This window comes from Canis lupus, chromosome 18 (assembly GCF_003254725.2).
Source record: "Canis lupus dingo isolate Sandy chromosome 18, ASM325472v2, whole genome shotgun sequence".
Classification (NCBI taxonomy): domain Eukaryota; kingdom Metazoa; phylum Chordata; class Mammalia; order Carnivora; family Canidae; genus Canis; species Canis lupus.
The window spans coordinates 29,672,682-29,690,675 of record NC_064260.1 but is presented as its reverse complement, the minus strand read 5'-3'; positions in this window follow the sequence as shown (position 1 = coordinate 29,690,675).

Sequence of the window (17,994 nt, the reverse complement as noted above, 5' to 3'; positions counted from 1 at the left end):
TGCTAAAAAATTCTTCATAGAAAATTCTTTGTAATGAGATAAAATTTTCTAATTCCTGCACTCTCAAAAGAAGAAATTGCTTCTATGACATTTTGAGAAATATTATCACAATTTTACAATTTTCTATAATTAAATATAAAAATAAGAAATGAGAAGAGTAGCTAAAAAGATAATTTTTTAACATCTAAGTATTTAATGGCACATATTTATTAAGTAATAATATCTGCCACATTATTTACTTTTTATTTGATCCCTGATGATTGACATAAATAACTTGTTCAGTACATATCATAATTTCTGTTTCATCAGCAGATATAGACTGTGGTGAAAGACCATTTGCATGTTTTGGAAACTGATTATATCTAGTAGCGGTATTAATTCAATGCTTATGATAGCAAGTCAATTAGGAAACAAATAGGAGTAGGATACCATTAGCAGCTTATAAGGAAAAGACATTCACTATATGTTAGCTCATATTCACACATTATGTTAGTTAGTTTGTTTTTAGGAGCCATTGGTAAAAATGCCAAAAACTGGAAAGACCCCACATGTCTAAATGGTGAATGAATAAACAAGCTGTGGCACAGTAAAATATCCTGATACATGCAACACCACAGATGAATCTCAAATGCATTATGCTAAAGTTGCATGTTATATGATTCCATTCCTTTGACATTCTGGAAAAGCCAATACTGTGTTAGCTCAATTATTTCTGGTTGCTAGAGACAGAAACCCAAGATGAAATAACTTAAGAAAAAATAGTTATATTATCTGGAAAACACTGGAAGCAGGGGACTTCAAGTAGAGAAATTGATTCCATCCTTACACAACTTTTTCTGGGTACTGAGATTGTTCATCTTTTGTTACATGTCAAGAGTTTGACTCACCAGGATCACTGGAGTAGAACAGGCAAATGACTACTAATTTCAAGAGACATAGAGCCTACATACAACCTTAACAGTTTAGCTGCCACATGCATATCCATACAATGTACATTTACAAGAATGCTGTCATTGGTCCAAGGTGAATTTGAATTATATTTTTTAATCATCAACATAACTATTACCATGAAAGCAAACATTTGAATAAAATATCAAAATGTGCACTAGTGCCTAATATATTACTAAAAGAAAGGAAAACTACATAACTTAAATGCTACACTAAGAATTTCTTCTCAAATTATTGCATATTACTAGTGAGGGATACTATGCCCCAGCTTCATTCTCAAGGTAATTTGTAGACCACCTAAACCAAAAAAAATTAAATAGTTAAAATAACTAATTGGTATTTTATTTCATTGACATACACCTTCCTTTACACGGTTTACATAATTCTTTCAGAAAGGAGACTAGTGAAGGAATTGAGGTGGTTCCTATTGTCTGTCAGCCATCAGTGATTGAACCAGATGGCCACCAGAACCTAGGAGCATCCAAAGCTTCTGTTTTTCTGTTTTTGTTTTGTTTTTGTTTTTTGTTCCTCTGGTCATTAACTACCAATAGAGGAGAAAAAATGATGAGAAGAAATGAAATAAGTATATTATTAACAACAAATATATCCACCTTAAATATTAATGAAATTAAAATGCTATCCAAAGCATTAGCTGACAGGTAGGTTTTAGTTCTTATGTTTATTGATGATTTTATGGTTATGTATACATGGAACTAAGAGAAGTTTACACTGATTCACTATGACTCTTAAAGGTGATTATTAGAATGAAACATTTAAACATATTTAGCAGACTAGTGTCTTACAGAATGTAGGTTAAGAATAAATATATACTGAATGAAGAAATTTAAAAATATAAAAGTTTGTACACGCTAAAACTTTTAAATGAATTTTAAGTATTTAGAGCACTAAACTTAATAAATAAGATGGAGGAGTTATCATATATTTATTGAAATTTTCACAATTTTTATAATTTCACTAGTGGGGTTTATTAATTATGTGTTTATTGTTAAAAAAATTGATACTTGGAGAATGAAGGAGGTTTCACTTCAGTGTTTAGTATCTCCTCTTTGAAAGTAGGGTTGTGGGATCCCTGGGTGGCGCAGCAGTTTGGCGCCTGCCTTTGGCCCAGGGCGCGATCCTGGAGACCCGGGATCGAATCCCACATCGGGCTCCCGGTGCATGGAGCCTGCTTCTCCCTCTGCCTATGTCTCTGCCTCTCTCTCTCTCTCTCTCTCTGTGACTATCATAAATAAATAAAAATTTTAAAAAAAATTGAAAGTAGGGTTGTTTAGAAACCTGTATGAAAGCCAAACTAGGGAAGTTAACTTGCATAGTGACACAACTTCTTAGAGTCAAGCCATAAGATGGGTTTTAAGGATACTTGGATATTTTTGAAATATAGATTCAACTTGCTAATTTCTGAACACACCAGATTACCAAAATTTATCTATTGCCTCTGATAGCATCTTTTTCTCTAAAACTTAGAGTAGAAAAATATCATGCATCATGAACATTTCTCATAAATCCTAGACATTTCCTCATGGCTTTCAAGTCAATCACATATCTGGCCTAACCTTCTTAGTTACTGAACTTGAGAGATTATGACTCAAGGAAGCCTTGCTCTGTGCAGACATCAAAAAAAGAAGCTGTTGAAGGAAATTGGAATTTAGTTACTTGATCTTCATGAGATTGAGATCTAATCCTTTCCTTTGCCAGAGTCAATGGGCAGTTGTCTAAACTTCAACTTATTTTTAGAGTGATTTATAGCAGAGATGTGAAACCCCATGAAAATGTTTTTTTTAAAGACACAGAACTGAAAACTCATATCCAAAAGGAAGGTACTATTGTCATTTTCTCACTGCCTAAACTTAACTTCACAAAGGCAAAAAGGCCATCAGAAGACTGTTATTGCATCAGATATTGGAAATTATTTTTCTCTAATGATGCCAATAAAAATTAAACCAAAAACATACATATAATAATCGTTATCAAGTAGTACATGGCAGTTTAGTTAAAATGACTTTGACTTTATAATAATACATACACAGAAGACCTTGAATAATACATTTAAATAGCACCAGGAACAATATAAGTAACTGTTGTGAGGAGAATTGCCTTTCAGACTTGATGGGTTTTGATAGTGATTAAAACACATTAGTTAATAATTTCAAGTCTTTATATACCAGGTTCTGTGAATCATTATTTCATATAAACCTCAGGCAAATCCCATATGTCAGGTATTTTCCATATGGTAGGTAATACTTCCATGCCACATTTAAAAATGAGTGAAATAGGTCTAAAGAAATATTTTTTAAATTGCTCAAGTTCTGAGAGTATATGACAGAGGTAGTGCTGGAACCAAACCTCATAAAAGGGCCTGAATTCTTAACTATGACACTATGATATAATATCTCATGTATAAATAACTTATTATTTGTTTCAGCTATATTAACTTTAAAAATTTATATGTGTAATATTTTCCCAGAAATAATTTCCTTACTAATTAATGTTAAAAAGCCATGAAACAATCAATAGAAAAGAAACTTAGTTTGCAGGGGAAAAAAAGTAACTAATTGATGAGAGGTGAAGAATATAAAATATAGAGAATTCTGGCAACTAACTATATAATATTTAAATATTTAGCTTTAGCTAATAAAATGTATATCCAAAGAAAATGTTTAGAGTTGAAACTTTCAAAATAAGTTTTATCTTTGTTATAGTATATTGTATTATTATAGTTTTCATTAGTTAGTAATTCATGTTATACTTTTAAAGTCCCAGACCTCATAAGATTTTAATAATAAATAAGTAAATAAGTAAGCAAATAAATAGGTAAATAAATAAATAGGTAAAAGCAAAGTTTAAAGTACTTTCTAATAGGAAAAATAAAGCATAGCTGCATTTCCATGTTAAGTTATGCATAATTATAAACAAATTAGCTGATTTTAAGACAATCATAGGACAAGCATAAAAAACCATAAAAGTTGATATGGACAAGAATTCAGAAAATTGTGCAAAAATAAATTATAAATCGACAGAGTGAGTTACAGAAGATAAAAACCTAATGAAACAAGCAGAGGGCCAAAATTCTATTCTAATAAAACCTAATTCTTCTGAAAGTCACACAGCACAGATTGTACATGAGGAAAATCAAATTGCTAACAAAGAGAAAGTTTCAATCACAAGGAATCTGAACAAAGAAAAAAGTGAAAAGTGCTAAAGAGAAAAGCTAATAGATACGGAAGAAAAACTGGATTTTGAAGAGAAATAAAAACTAACAGAAGCAATGTTCAAAATTAAAAATATTTAAGATTTCGGGACACCTGGGTGGCTTAGTGGTTGAGCATCTGCCTTTGGTTCAGGACACAATCCTGGGGCTCTGGAATCAAGTCCAGCAGGCTCCCTGCAGGGAGCCTGCTTCTCCCTCTGCCTATTTCTCTGTCTCTGTCTCTGTCTCTCTTTCTCTCTTTCATGAATAAATAAATAAAATATTTTTAAATAATATTTAAGATTTCCATATGGAGAAAGAACTGAATAGACAGATTGGGATTACATCTTGCTGCAGGAACGTTGTGAACAGAGTATGCTAAACTTAAATATATGCAGAACCAGGTTCTTGAATTTTTTGAGCTATTCAAGAATCCAAAGCAGAAAAGAAGCATAATCTCTGCACTGAAGATAATTAAAAAAATCCAGTATTTGTGACTATGCCCTAGAGAGAAGAATGTATTTCTTAAGGAAACTATGAGATCAAGGCAATTCAGTCAATAAAAATAACTCATGATTATTGTAATGGCAATTATGACCAACATTTAAAAAAAATTTAGATTAAACAACTGTGGACATTGTGACCCAGAACTGATAGCAATTCTTACATGTAGGAATGGCAATAAAGGTGCACCTAGTTGGCTCAATTGGTTGGGTGACCAATCTTGATCTCAGCTCGGGTCTTGATTGATCTTAGAGTCATAAGTTTGAGTCCTATGTTGAGCTCCACACTGGGTGTGGAGCCTACTTACAAAAGAAAAAAAAAATTCTAAAAAAGAACATCAATAAAGAAAAAGATATACTCAGAAGATAAGTTGGTGACTCAGTTTGATAATATATAATTTTTTTAAAAAAAGTAACTACATGTAATATGTAAGCATAACTTTGTTTTTATTTAGAAAAATAGATTATCGGGCCCAAACATTTTGAACAACAGACACAACATGTATCTAGCATGTAAAAAAAAAAGATCTAGAAGTTAAAATGTCACTGAAATATTAAACTGAATTCTACATGAATTTCCAAGAACTGAAAAATTCATAGATGATCATTTTAAAAGAAACTTGTTGAGTCCAGGATTTTAAAGTTTAAAATAATTTCTCTGCACATCCTAAAGAGATTCTTTAGAAGGCAGTTGTATTGTTGGAGAAACAGTTGTTGAAATTAAGTGATTATTTTCAGTTCACATTTGTATGATTTCAAATGAAAGTAAATGTATCACTCTGTATTTAAAAACTGAATGTCTATCCATCTTTCTATTTGTATTTCAATAGACTAATTGAAAGATATTTGAGCAATATTTACCTAAAGTTAATGATGCTGGATCTTATCAGAGCTAGGATGATTTTAGGTAAAAACCTTTCTATACTATTTGAATTATCATAAATATGAATTACATCCATCTAAATAATTTACTATTTTCAATGTAAAATAAATATTATTTGTTAGAAATTCTATAAAATGAGCCCATTACAATGAAGTATTTCATAAGGAAATGTGAGGCTTATCTGTTCCGAAAGTATTGAACCAATTATCCAAATATTTAATACAAGAATGCCCTTCCCCAAACAAAGCAATATAAAAGCAAAAATATTGGTCACAGAATAATTTATAATGATTATCTTCATGAAACATAAACTTGGGTTTTATATGTATATCAGCTGCTATAAACCATACCAAGTCTCATTATAAATAATATAGTCAACTCCTCCATGTATGATACTTGATCATGTAGCAAATCTACTATACTCTTTAAAACTATGGACATTCATTAGCTGTGAAGTTTTTTAAGATTTTCTTTATTTATTTGAAAGAGAGAGAGAGAAAGAGAGAGAGAATGAATGGGAAGTGGGGAGAGGGAGACACGAAGCTCCCACTGAGCTGGGAGACTTACTCAGGGCTCCCTCCCAGGACCCTAGGATTATGACCTGAGCTGGAGGCCAGCACTGAGCCTACAGAGCCACCCAGGCACTCCCATCAGCTGTATCCTGACTTAACCCTTTTGCCAAAAGGCCAAGTAGCTACTTTATTTAAGCATAAACTGAATGACTGTATCCACCCTAGAGTCCACGCTTTAAAGAGAAAGGATGCTAAGATTTTATCATCCCTTATTATAGACATTGTTCCACCATTGGTGTCTGTTGTGTGATCATTTATTCTATTAATGATCCTACACGTTTCCATCAGAGTCAATTGGATGAATAACTAACTACTGTTTAAACAAGGTCATTCTCCCATTACTGAGTGCCTTAGCCTCATTAATGATAATGGGAGGGAGGGCTGCTGGCCCGCTGCAGCATGAAACAGGCTTAGTAGGAAACATTCAAAGATCAACAAGAAAATTACAGCTTTTTAAAAGTTATTATTAAAGAACTCATTCTCTCTAAGAAGCAAAAGTCAAAGCAATTAAGTGGCCTGTTTTTATTGGCTATCAAAATATACATATTCACTGATGATACTACATTCAAAAGTTCAGAATTAATAGAGTAGCTCTTTTATTTTTATTGCTGCCTGTGTGATACAAGAGAAGGAGAAATGGCTCCTTCCCCTCCATCTTCCAACCTTATTTATGTTTTTGCCTTTTAATTCAAGGTTATATATTTTGAGTCTTAAGATACTATTAAACTTGGGTGAGCTTCGTTTCTGGCCTAAGGCTGTTCCATGTAAGTGTTTTATTTTTAAGCCTAGTTGTGAATTGAATAGACACAGATGGGGGTTAATGGATTGCAAGTCCTCATTGTGAGAAACTGAAAACTTCTTTTAATAAGATGCCTATTAAACATTTGCCGGTTGCTGCATGTTTATGATAATTCAATCTAGCTGAATGTTAATTTTACCTTAGAAGTTTAAAGCACGGGTTCTCAAAATACATTAGTATCACCTGGGGTGTTTGTTCTACTTCTAGGTTTCAAGCTCTGTGATTTTGCTTTTTAGTGGGGCCTGAGATCAAGAAAACTTAAAGTACCTCAGAAGAGGACCACATTTTGAGAAATATTAGTTTAAACTTGTAGTTGTTAACCTTCCATGATGCATTTACTGAAATAAAAAATGACTAATAGTTTTTGTTTGTTTGTTTTTTTAAGATCTAATTTCTTGCACCGGTTTCCTTTTCCCATCTCTTCCCGAACTTCATTTTTGATCATCTGTTTGCCAACAGAAGACAAGTATTACTAAACTGAGCTAATATTTCCTAGGGGGAAAAAATCATAGTACTGATAAAAATCAACAAATCAATAAAGTCATGCATAATATCTTTGAAAGAAATGACTTAATGTTAACAGGTTTTGCCTCATAAAGTTTAACCTCTGGCATCTTTTTTTAACAAGAAGTAAATTTAGATTCCTAATGATCCAAGTGTTCAATTTCCTTTTCTGTATTATCATGCATACATAAATAGCTTCCTCTTATAGTTTATAATAAAAATCAATAATTTCTGATGATTAAAAAGTTTTTAGGTAATTCCAGAACCCTATTTCTGTCACTTACTAACTGTGGGATATCCTGCTTATTAATTTTAGTCTTTTCAAAAAACAGTCGATAACTCTTATAGGATTGTTGTTACTGTAGTTGAAATAGTGTATATAAAGCATTTAGCACAATTACTAGTACATGTTAAATACTCAATGAACACCGCCTAGAATTAATATTATTGTCATCTTATATAATATATATAATGTTATGATTATAATGAAATGTCTAATATATAGATTATTTAAGGAAATTAAACATTTATTTCTCTTAATACAATAAGCTGACAGTCTCTCTCTCTCTCTCTCTCTCTCTTTTTTTTTTTTTTTTTACTGAATGATCTATCTACTGTCAAAAGGATATGTGTCCTGCTTCTAGATCCAAACTAGGACAAATAAGGCAAGGGCAAACCAATGCATAAGTAAATGGCATTCTGACATGACAGATAAATAGGTTAAAGATAAAAACTGTTTTGTAGTGTCAGGGTTATCTTTACAGTAGATTCAAAAATGACTGTGAAAACAATGAATTCTGCATTTGTATTACTTAGGTTGGAACCTGACGGAGGCATCATAAGAACGTAAGAGAATAGAGTGTTAAGGAACGATTCTATATGTGGTTGAACAGTTTGTTCCTGTTGCAGTTTGTGCCTGTTACAGAATGGAGGCTGTTGGAGCATTAAGCTAAAAATGCACAACTTGCTTTGCAGTGATATTTGTAGCAAGGAAAATCAAAAGTGAATCAGAAATTGTTTAAAACAAGAAGATCCACACTACTCATTTTAGAAAAGATTAGAAGTCAAGAGAACACCACCAGGAATCCCATTAACTAAAGTGAGATCTCCTAATATTCAAAACAAATTAAACTAGAAACATAATCAAGTTAAGAGGATGTTTATGTTGAAACTTGCTATTTTGGTGTTCTTCCTCGATTTTGTGGTTGATACAAGTACTCAAACAGATACGGGGCATTTATTGCTGTCCTTTTTCTTGAGTATCATTAAACACACATGGACTTTTATAAATTCAATGTGCTGCAGTCATTTGCAGTTTTTTTCTAATACTTTAGCCAGTGGAAAAATGGACAACGCATTATAGGCTCATCTTAAACATTCTTACCCCATACCTATAATTCAGCCATTTCCCTAGAAAGCCCGGTTGTTTATGGTGGAATAAAACATCCTTCAGAGTTAAAAACAATAATAATAATAATAATAATGGCTATTTTACAAGGAGTAATTTAGAGACCCAACAGAATATTTACAGGAGGAGGCGGTCTATGACCAAATAGGTCATTATAGAGCCCAAATTAGCCTGATGAGGGACAGCTGTCTACTCCCCTCTACTATTTCAGAGAAACATCAGCCTTTGGACTTACATCCAGATAAGAGGTTCTCAGAGACAGGTACCCAAAAGAATCTCCATTGACAGTCTTGAAAGACGGAAATTCTAAGTCCATGTATCTGGATAGGCACCTGATAATCCAAAATTTAACAAATGTTCCCAGGAAATCTGATAGTAATGATCCATACTTAGGAAACTATTTAGGAAAGCTGTTGTTTGTTGACATGTTAGTATCATCCAGGCAGCCCATAGACTAGAAGACCCCATTCTGCTGTCACTTCTCAAGCCTGTTGAGTTCACTGTTCTTCATGACTGTTGTCTGTGTACCTCTTCATGGACATGGGCTACCATGGTCTTGTCATCATCTTCCTCACTTCACCATCTATTCTAGGTAATCTAGGCTTTAAGAATCCTGTGGGTCCCATCATCTCCTTTAACTACTAAATTGGGAATCCAGTTATATTAGCATAAGCCTAATTTGCAAAAATTTGTATAAACTTACTATTGGCCCAATGTTTAAATAAATGCTCTGCACCATATTTATTAAGACAATTTTAAGTTTGAGGTTGGAGATGGACATGGGAAGAATGTCAGTAAATAAGGAGAAAGAGAAGAATCACTAAAATGCAGTGTTTATTTTCTAGGTACTCTGTTAAGATATTTATATACTTTCATCCTAAGAGAAAACTCTATAGGTTGTCTCTGTATGTGTGTATATATATATATATATATATGTATATATATATATATATATATATTTAATATTTTAAATATTATATATTTAATATATATTTAATATATATTTATATATAAAATTCAATACTATATTTAATAGTTTATAATATATATTTAATATATACTAATATTTAATACTGTTCATATTAAATATATTATTTTATGTTATAATATTACAAGTAAATATTTACAGCTTAGACCAATAAAGTAATTTTATAGAGTAGCATGCAAAGATGTGGGAAGACATGAATTTGAAGTTAGGTTAGTCTGATATACAAGTTATTTTATAAAAAGTATGAGAGTTGGGATCCCTGGGTGGCACAGCGGTTTAGCACCTGCCTTTAGCCCAGGGCGCAATCCTGGAGTCCCGGGATCGAATCCCACGTCAGGCTCCCTGCATGGAGCCTGCTTCTCCCTCTGCCTGTGTCTCTGCCTCTCTCTCTCTCTCTGTGTGACTATCATGAATAAATAAATAAAATCTTAAAAAAAAACAAAAAGAAAAAAGTATGAGAGTCATAAGAGGATACATAAAGTAAAAGAAATCTTATCAAATTCTAAGGAGATAGATTTTAGTCTCCACAAGAGAAATAAGTTTAACTATAGCACAGAGAATAAAATTGAATAAATACTACAGCAGAAAGATTCAGCTTTAACATTGAAATAATATATTTTGAAAACTGGTACCTACAAACATGGTGATGGAAATCTAGAATAACGATATTCTTGTATTTTACCTATACTTACTTATATACTTTGGAATGAGATGCAACCCCACCAAAATCTTTATTGACAAGCATCTTTCACACTGTGATGAAATTTTACTTTCAAACAAGAAAGAAGAAAAAAGCAGTGAAACTCAAGTCATCTCTAGCAACTAAGAGTCTTCCATAAAGCCAGAGAACTCAGGATGGTTCCAAAGTAGAGTAGAATTGCTCCATTATCTAACTCAGAAGGGAATTTAGTTCTATGGGAAATACTTTTGGAATCTCTTTGTGAATTTCCTTGCCAACTCCAGAACCCAACCTTAACGACATTTCCTTGATATATTTTTCCTTCTTTTTCAAGGTCAGCTATTTTGAACCCAGTCAAACACAAAACGGATGATGAATGCATACAATAGGTGATGTTTGCAATTGAATATTTTCTGATTTGATTGAAGTGTAGTTTTACATAAAATGAATCATTAAATAGTCCAATTTTAATCTACTTAAATTTAACAAAACCTGCGTGGAATTTTTCCTGGTGTCCCTGACAACCAAGGTTAAGCATTAATAAAATATTTCTTCTACTTTATACATATTGTGCTATACTGTTTAACTGTACAGTGTGTTAGAAACTGAAAACCAGCTACAGATAGTGATGAACTGATTTGTAATGATCTTTCGTCAAGATGATGATTCATTGTAGTTTAGGTAAGATGATGCTTTGTGTCTGATGAAAGGCATAATCATAATATAAACAAAAGTAAAAGCAAGTGGGACGCCTGGGTGGCTCAGTGGTTGAGTGTCTGCCTTTGGCTTAAAATGTGGTCCAGGGTCCCAGGACGGATTCCCATGTGGGGTTCCCCTGGAGGAGCCTACTTCTCCCTCTGCCTATATATATATCTCTGCCTCTCTCTGTGTATCTTTCATGAACAAATAAATAAAATCTTAAAAGTAAAAACTGGAGTTTGGATAATTTAATATTATATTAAAATGTCAATAATCAGAATGATAATTGTAAGTATAAAACCCTTCTGTAGATTATCAATGATATGTTAAGTCAAACTACCACTAATATCACTATCATAGAACAGTAAACGCTAATAGAAAAACGCAAACTTCAGCTTCTGTGACAATTTCTTACTATTCACTGATAATACCAGGTTCTCATTAATTGTCATGTCACAAACTTTCTGCAGTTCCAAGTTTTTAAAAGTCATATTTGCTCGATTTTTTCCTTTTGGCAAATAATTCTGTTACGACTTCAAATCTTTCTAGTGCTTTCTCCTATGCAAACCTAACTTTTTCTTTTCATATAACTGATCTCTTTCCATTTTTTTTCTTCACTCAAGCAACTCAATAGGTCTATATTGTATGAAGCTCTCCTAAAGAGATGGAAAAAGATTTACTGCTAATTCATGAAGAGGATGATTTAATTCACTAGACTAAAGCTTTGTTAGTAAACTAAGGTAGATTTATAAATATTAGTTCAGAACATGATTTCCTCTGAAAATTTCTCAGGCAACTCCAATTCCTGTTACAATACACACATTTCAGGTTTTCATATTTCTGTGCCTGCCTCATACCAGATATCTCCTTCCCTATAATGCCCTCATTTTCATGTGCTCAAACATATTTTACCTTTAAGGCCACTCCTTATGCAAAGGAAATTGTTCTTCATCTTGCCAGTTCTGATTGTTTGTCTTATGGGCATTTGTTATATTATCTGTTCACCACTGATTGACTTTTTATGCTAACAAGAATCATCATATTTCCCATATGGGATGAATGGACTCTTTCATTTTTTTAATATATGTTTAAATCATTTTGCAAATAATTTACAAGTGGCTAAAAGGGATTTTTTAAATACAGTTATTTGAAATTTTAATAATAATATAGACATTGTTATCACATATTTTGCTAGTTTGATGACATATAAATTCTAAATAAGATTTTTTTACTGCAATTAACTGCTCTTTCATGCACGAACCTAAAAAATATGTATTTGAGTATATTGAATCCAGAATACAAATACATCTTCAAGCTCATCATTACCTATGGCACTTTTTGCCCTTGCATTGTTAAAATGCAACAGTTCTGAAAGGTTTGACAGCTCACACAGAAGAAAAGATAGCTATCTTTTTGGTTTATAATTAGAAAATGTTCTTACTGGGCCACCTAGGGGATTCAGTCCGTTAAGTGTCTGACTCTTGGTTTTAGGTTTCAGCTCAGGTCATAATATTAGGGTACTGAGATTGAGCCCCGCATTGGCTCCATGCTCAGCTTCATGCTCATGTTTTCCTTTTCTTTCCCCCGCTGCCTCTCCCTGTTCTCTCTCTCTCTCTCTCTCTCAAATAAATAAATAAAATCTTAAAAAGAAAGAAAACATTCTTATTTTTTAAAATTTTTACATCTAGTATTTTTTCTTTACTTACATTACATATGAAGCATTTGTCCATCTAAGACAGAAAAAAAAATTCTTTAAAAAGAGAAAATAATATTGCACAAATTTTTAGCAAGATCTCTTGTAAAATATTGAACAAAAAAAATCTCCTTATATTTTAACCTTACTAATATTGTTCATTTATTGATCCTTCAGTTTGAATATTTATAGAATATTTAGTCTGATATTTACTAATATTTATTTTACCATCATTGTTAGAATCTAGACTGCTACTCTGTCTCTTTATATTCATCTTCCAATTGTTAAATGTGTCCCTCTGTTATTTTTATTTTATTTGCTCTTATGGATAGACAATAAATAGTTCTGAATAGGAATTCTATATTAGAAAGATTTAAAAAGTAAAAACAAAAACTACTGAGTTTTTCTCCAAAACATTTTATAGTCTTTTGGAAGGTGTTACAATATTTGAAAATACAATAAGAAAAATAAAAGATGATATGAGAGTGATTGTTTATTTCAATATTTCATCATCATCATAGGCAACACTATCAATCCACTATTTGCTTCCCCCCCCCCCTCCCGGCTTAGAAATAATTGATGAATAGTAATGAAATAATTCCTAAAATTATGAAATAGCAATTGTTTCAAAATATAGAAAAAATAAGTTCACTATGACTTCCTAATGATCTTTAGATTTATAGAAGAGTACAATGGACCCATAGAGTATTAGAGAAATAAAATGAGGTTTATTCACATTTTTTAAGATTTATTTATTTATTTTAGAGAGAGAGAAAGGTGCGGACAGAGAGGGGGAGAGAAACCCAAGCAGAGTCTGCACAGAATGCAGAGCACAACTTGGGGCTCAATTGCATGACCCTGAGATCATGACTTGAGCTGAAATCAATAGTCCTATGTTTAACCAACTGCACCACTAAAGGACCCTTTATTCTATTTTTTAAGTGAATTTTCTTATTGTTCTTTCAAATAACACACATCAAAATAAGTCATAAAATATCAGTACTTACAAATAGACATGTTAAAAGAAGAAACTAAAATTAAAAATAAATCTATTTTTAGATCTTTAGATCTTATATATGGAGGGTTATTGATTTTTTTTTTTTTTTACTAACAACACTATGTCTATTGAACAGATATTTAGTTCATTCCTTAAATAAGAAAAACTTTTTCTTTCTCACATTTTTTGACTGGTCTACTAATTAAATTGACATCAGACAGATTAACAGGAGACAAATTTAATTTCACATGTATGGGAGCTCATAGAAACATGAGACTCGAAGTGATGAAAGCAGGCAGCTTTTATACCTTTTAGATAAAGGAACAATAAATTTGTGAAGATTGACGACACAAAAACATTTGGGCTTGGCTTAATAAGTTAGTGAAGAAGTAGCAAGATTTGTTTATATACCCTTCATAGTTCTAATTATTTATCTCTGGTGATAATGGTGTTTCTCTTCTCCCTGGTTACAGGGAAGGTGCCCTTCACATGGGAGATTTATTTCCTGCCTTCATGGGGACAAAGGAGGGTCAGAGTGGCCCTCTTGCACGGGCTCTTTCCTAAGTAACTTTAACTGAAATAACCAATAAGCCAGGTGGTATATTTTAGGATGGCAATATATACCATCACTCACTTAATATTTCTGCTTCTTGTTTAAGAGGGATTTGAGGAGGATAGGTAGATAGTATATTCTGATAATTTGGGGGATCTGTTTTGCACGTAAATCATAAAAATTGAAAGAGGTGGGAAGGGAGGGATAGTTGTCAGATAGGCTGGAAAATAGAGGATCAATCTCAGTTTCCCCTTTTCTAACTTGAATTCTTGGCAGGTCATTTGTTGTCAGAACTTTTGTACTGATACTTACAGACAGAACATAAATCTATGAAATTGTGTCATGAAGTGCTTTGGTCATGCAAAACAGAATGGATTCTCTTACTTTTTACTGATAATCTTAAGTTTCTCAACAGTAGTGAGATTTCCTGCCTAAAACAAATTTACCGAGCATAACGCGTATGGCTCATAATGGTTCTAAGCACCAGCCTGGCAGTGAGCTTGAAAGATGTGATGTATAACTGTGCTGACAGCTGTGTATCAAGGAATTTTTTTCACTTGAATTACCCAAGACATTTAGATGTCATACTACTACTATGGCTAATAAATAATAATAATAATAATAATAATATTAATAATAATAATAAATGAAGTTATTCTTACATCCAACATCTCTTTATTGATAGTGGGTGTTTATTTCATCAAAAGACTTCAGAGGTTTGATAAATCAATTGCCTGGCCTAGGTATTCAAGGTTAGCTCTGACTATGACTCCAATGGGGTGCTTAAAAGATATCCAGTTATTTATAAATGAAAAAAAGAAATCAAAACACACAAACAAATACTCCCTTATTTCTTTTTTTTTTTTTTTTTTTTTTTATTTATGATAGTCACAGAGAGAGAGAGAGAGGCAGAGACACAGGAGGAGGGAGAAGCGGGCTCCATGCACCGGGAGCCCGACGTGGGATTCGATCCCGGGTCTCCAGGATCGCGCCCTGGGCCAAAGGCAGGCGCCAAACCGCTGCGCCACCCAGGGATCCCTACTCCCTTATTTCTTAGGGAAACTAGAAGGACTCTCCATCCACAGCTTACCCATAACTGAAATTTTCCAGTATCACCCTGTTTTCATTCTGGACAGATTTTATTACTACTAGAGAACTTTTCTGCTGCAAATGGCTACTAGAAGAACAACCTATTTAACAGATGCCAGTCATCTCTGTTTTCTGCTAGACTTTTGAATTCAATCAGGGAGAAAGCATTAATAGAAAGCCTACAGTGACATTACTCTGAATATATCAATAAAACTAATGGAGACTTGATGCAGGGCAATAGGGAATGACACACAAATTAAAATAACTACCACAAAATAGGGAGGGACATTTTAAATACTAATGGAACACAATATATATTTTGCTTGAAAATGAGAGAGAAGAAAAGAATACGGTGCAAAATTTACTGAGCCTCTGTTCTAATGCTTAGCAAGCTAAAAATATGAGATGAGAAAATGAGATTTGGGCTATGAGATGGAACAGTAGGATAATTTTAGCTCTCTGGACACTGCCTGGTGAGGACAAGACTTGGCAAGGTCTTGGTATGTGTTTCAATCCCCATCTTATTCATGTTTAAATGTCACCTTTCATGGAATGGCACCCCGTTAGAATATGTCAGGAATTCACAGTGACCTCTGCTTTTGAATTTTCCTTATCAAACACATGACTTAAGGCCAAAGATCCTCCTCAGAAGTTAATCTCTGAGCAACAAGTTGGAATTACTTTGAACTGCTTCCTTTCTAACAATGGGGAAGTATATACTTCTACGGTTATCCCTCTTTTGGGGCTTAGTTGCTTTAATAGTATTTCTTCTTGCAAAGGTCAAAGTAAGGACGGTTCATCGACAAAATGGAAAAATTAGGACGGTAAAACAAGTTGTTCTTTCATGGCTGAATTACCAGATTTTATCAGACTCACAGAGGATCAAGTTTAGTTGATACAGAAGTGGAAAGATCTTAGGGTAGAGAAAATACGACAAAATGTGACATCCCCTCCCCTCAAGGTTTCCTCTGGGTGACTGTAATTGGTAAACATAAAGTTTCATTAAGAGTAATAACAGAAATGTCTTTTGTTTGTGTCAGTAAGGGAGGCAAAACTCTCCTCTCTTAGGGTCTCTGGCTGGGCTTGAGAGTTAAATTGACACAGAAGAGATAAACAGGAAAAAAGCATACAGATTTTTTTTCTTTTAAATATTTTATTTATTTATTCCTGAGAGACACAGAGAGAGGCAGGCAAGACATAGGCAGAGGGAGAAGCAGGCTCCATGCAGGGAGCCAGATGTGGGACTCGATCCCGGGACGGTGGGATCACGCCCTGGGCTGAAGGCAGATGCTCAACCACTGAGCCACCCAGGCATCCCAAGCATACAGATTTTTACACAACTCTGGAGACCCCTATAGAAAAATGAAGACCCAAAGAAGTGGCTAGACCTAAGTGCTTATGTATTAGGTTGAACAAAGAAAGTCAATTATGGACGTGTAACTAAAATATACGGGAAGCTGAAAGGAAAATGAATTATTTTAAGGTTTGTTTTACAGATTTCGCTTAGCCTTGACTCTTTGTCTTTGGTGATAAGGATGTATCTTTCCTTTTGACATATATAGAGAGAATCTTTCACTTGAGAGTTTCCTCTCCTGCTTCCATGAAGAAAAGGAAGGTCAGGGTACCCTGCTTGCATTGGCTATTTCTCAAGGGCCCTTGGTTCAAAATCCATATGCCAAAGACACGTATTGAAGGTGACATATGCCACCTTTCCCTCCTTTCTGTATAATGCTAGTTGGTTAAGTTCCTAGATGGCAGCAATCAGTGCTGAAAGCTCTTTTTTCATTAATTACACTATGAAGCCACCTCTTTCAACCCTTTCCTTACCCCTTCATATAGAACAAATGAGAACATATACTAATGGTCAACTAAAATCCTTAAGCCTAATGGGGACAGGAGCAGACCTCATCACACCTCCTCCCCGAGGTGCAAGCGCATATGCCTGCTCACAGGCTCCACAGATATGAGCACCAAACAATGAATACATGCTCAATGGGCACAGTCACGTGTACAGATATTCTGGGATGACATTTTAGCTTCAACTGTGAATCTACCACTAGAAATAGATGAAGTCAGATAGCTCAGAAAAAGAACACTAAAGGTAAACATTAAAATATTCCATTGCAATGCATTCTATCCTGGGTATCTTTATTCAGAAATAGAACACAGATGAGCATATTTCCTTCAACATGATAATCACTAAATATATATTATTATTGAGTGAATCCTATACATATGACTTATGTACAATGACACAATTAGAAAGCCACCTTCCTCTTGCAGTCTTTTGGGTCAGAACTCTTTTAATAATGGTTTTCAAGCTACGGGTACTCTTTCTTTTAAAAAGTACACATAAAATTTCATGATGCTACAAATTTCCTAGGGACTATTCATAGGCCATGGACTCCAAGCTGAGGTCTCTTGATTTGGTCAAACCCTTATTTCACAGAGGAGCAAACAGAGACCTTGCT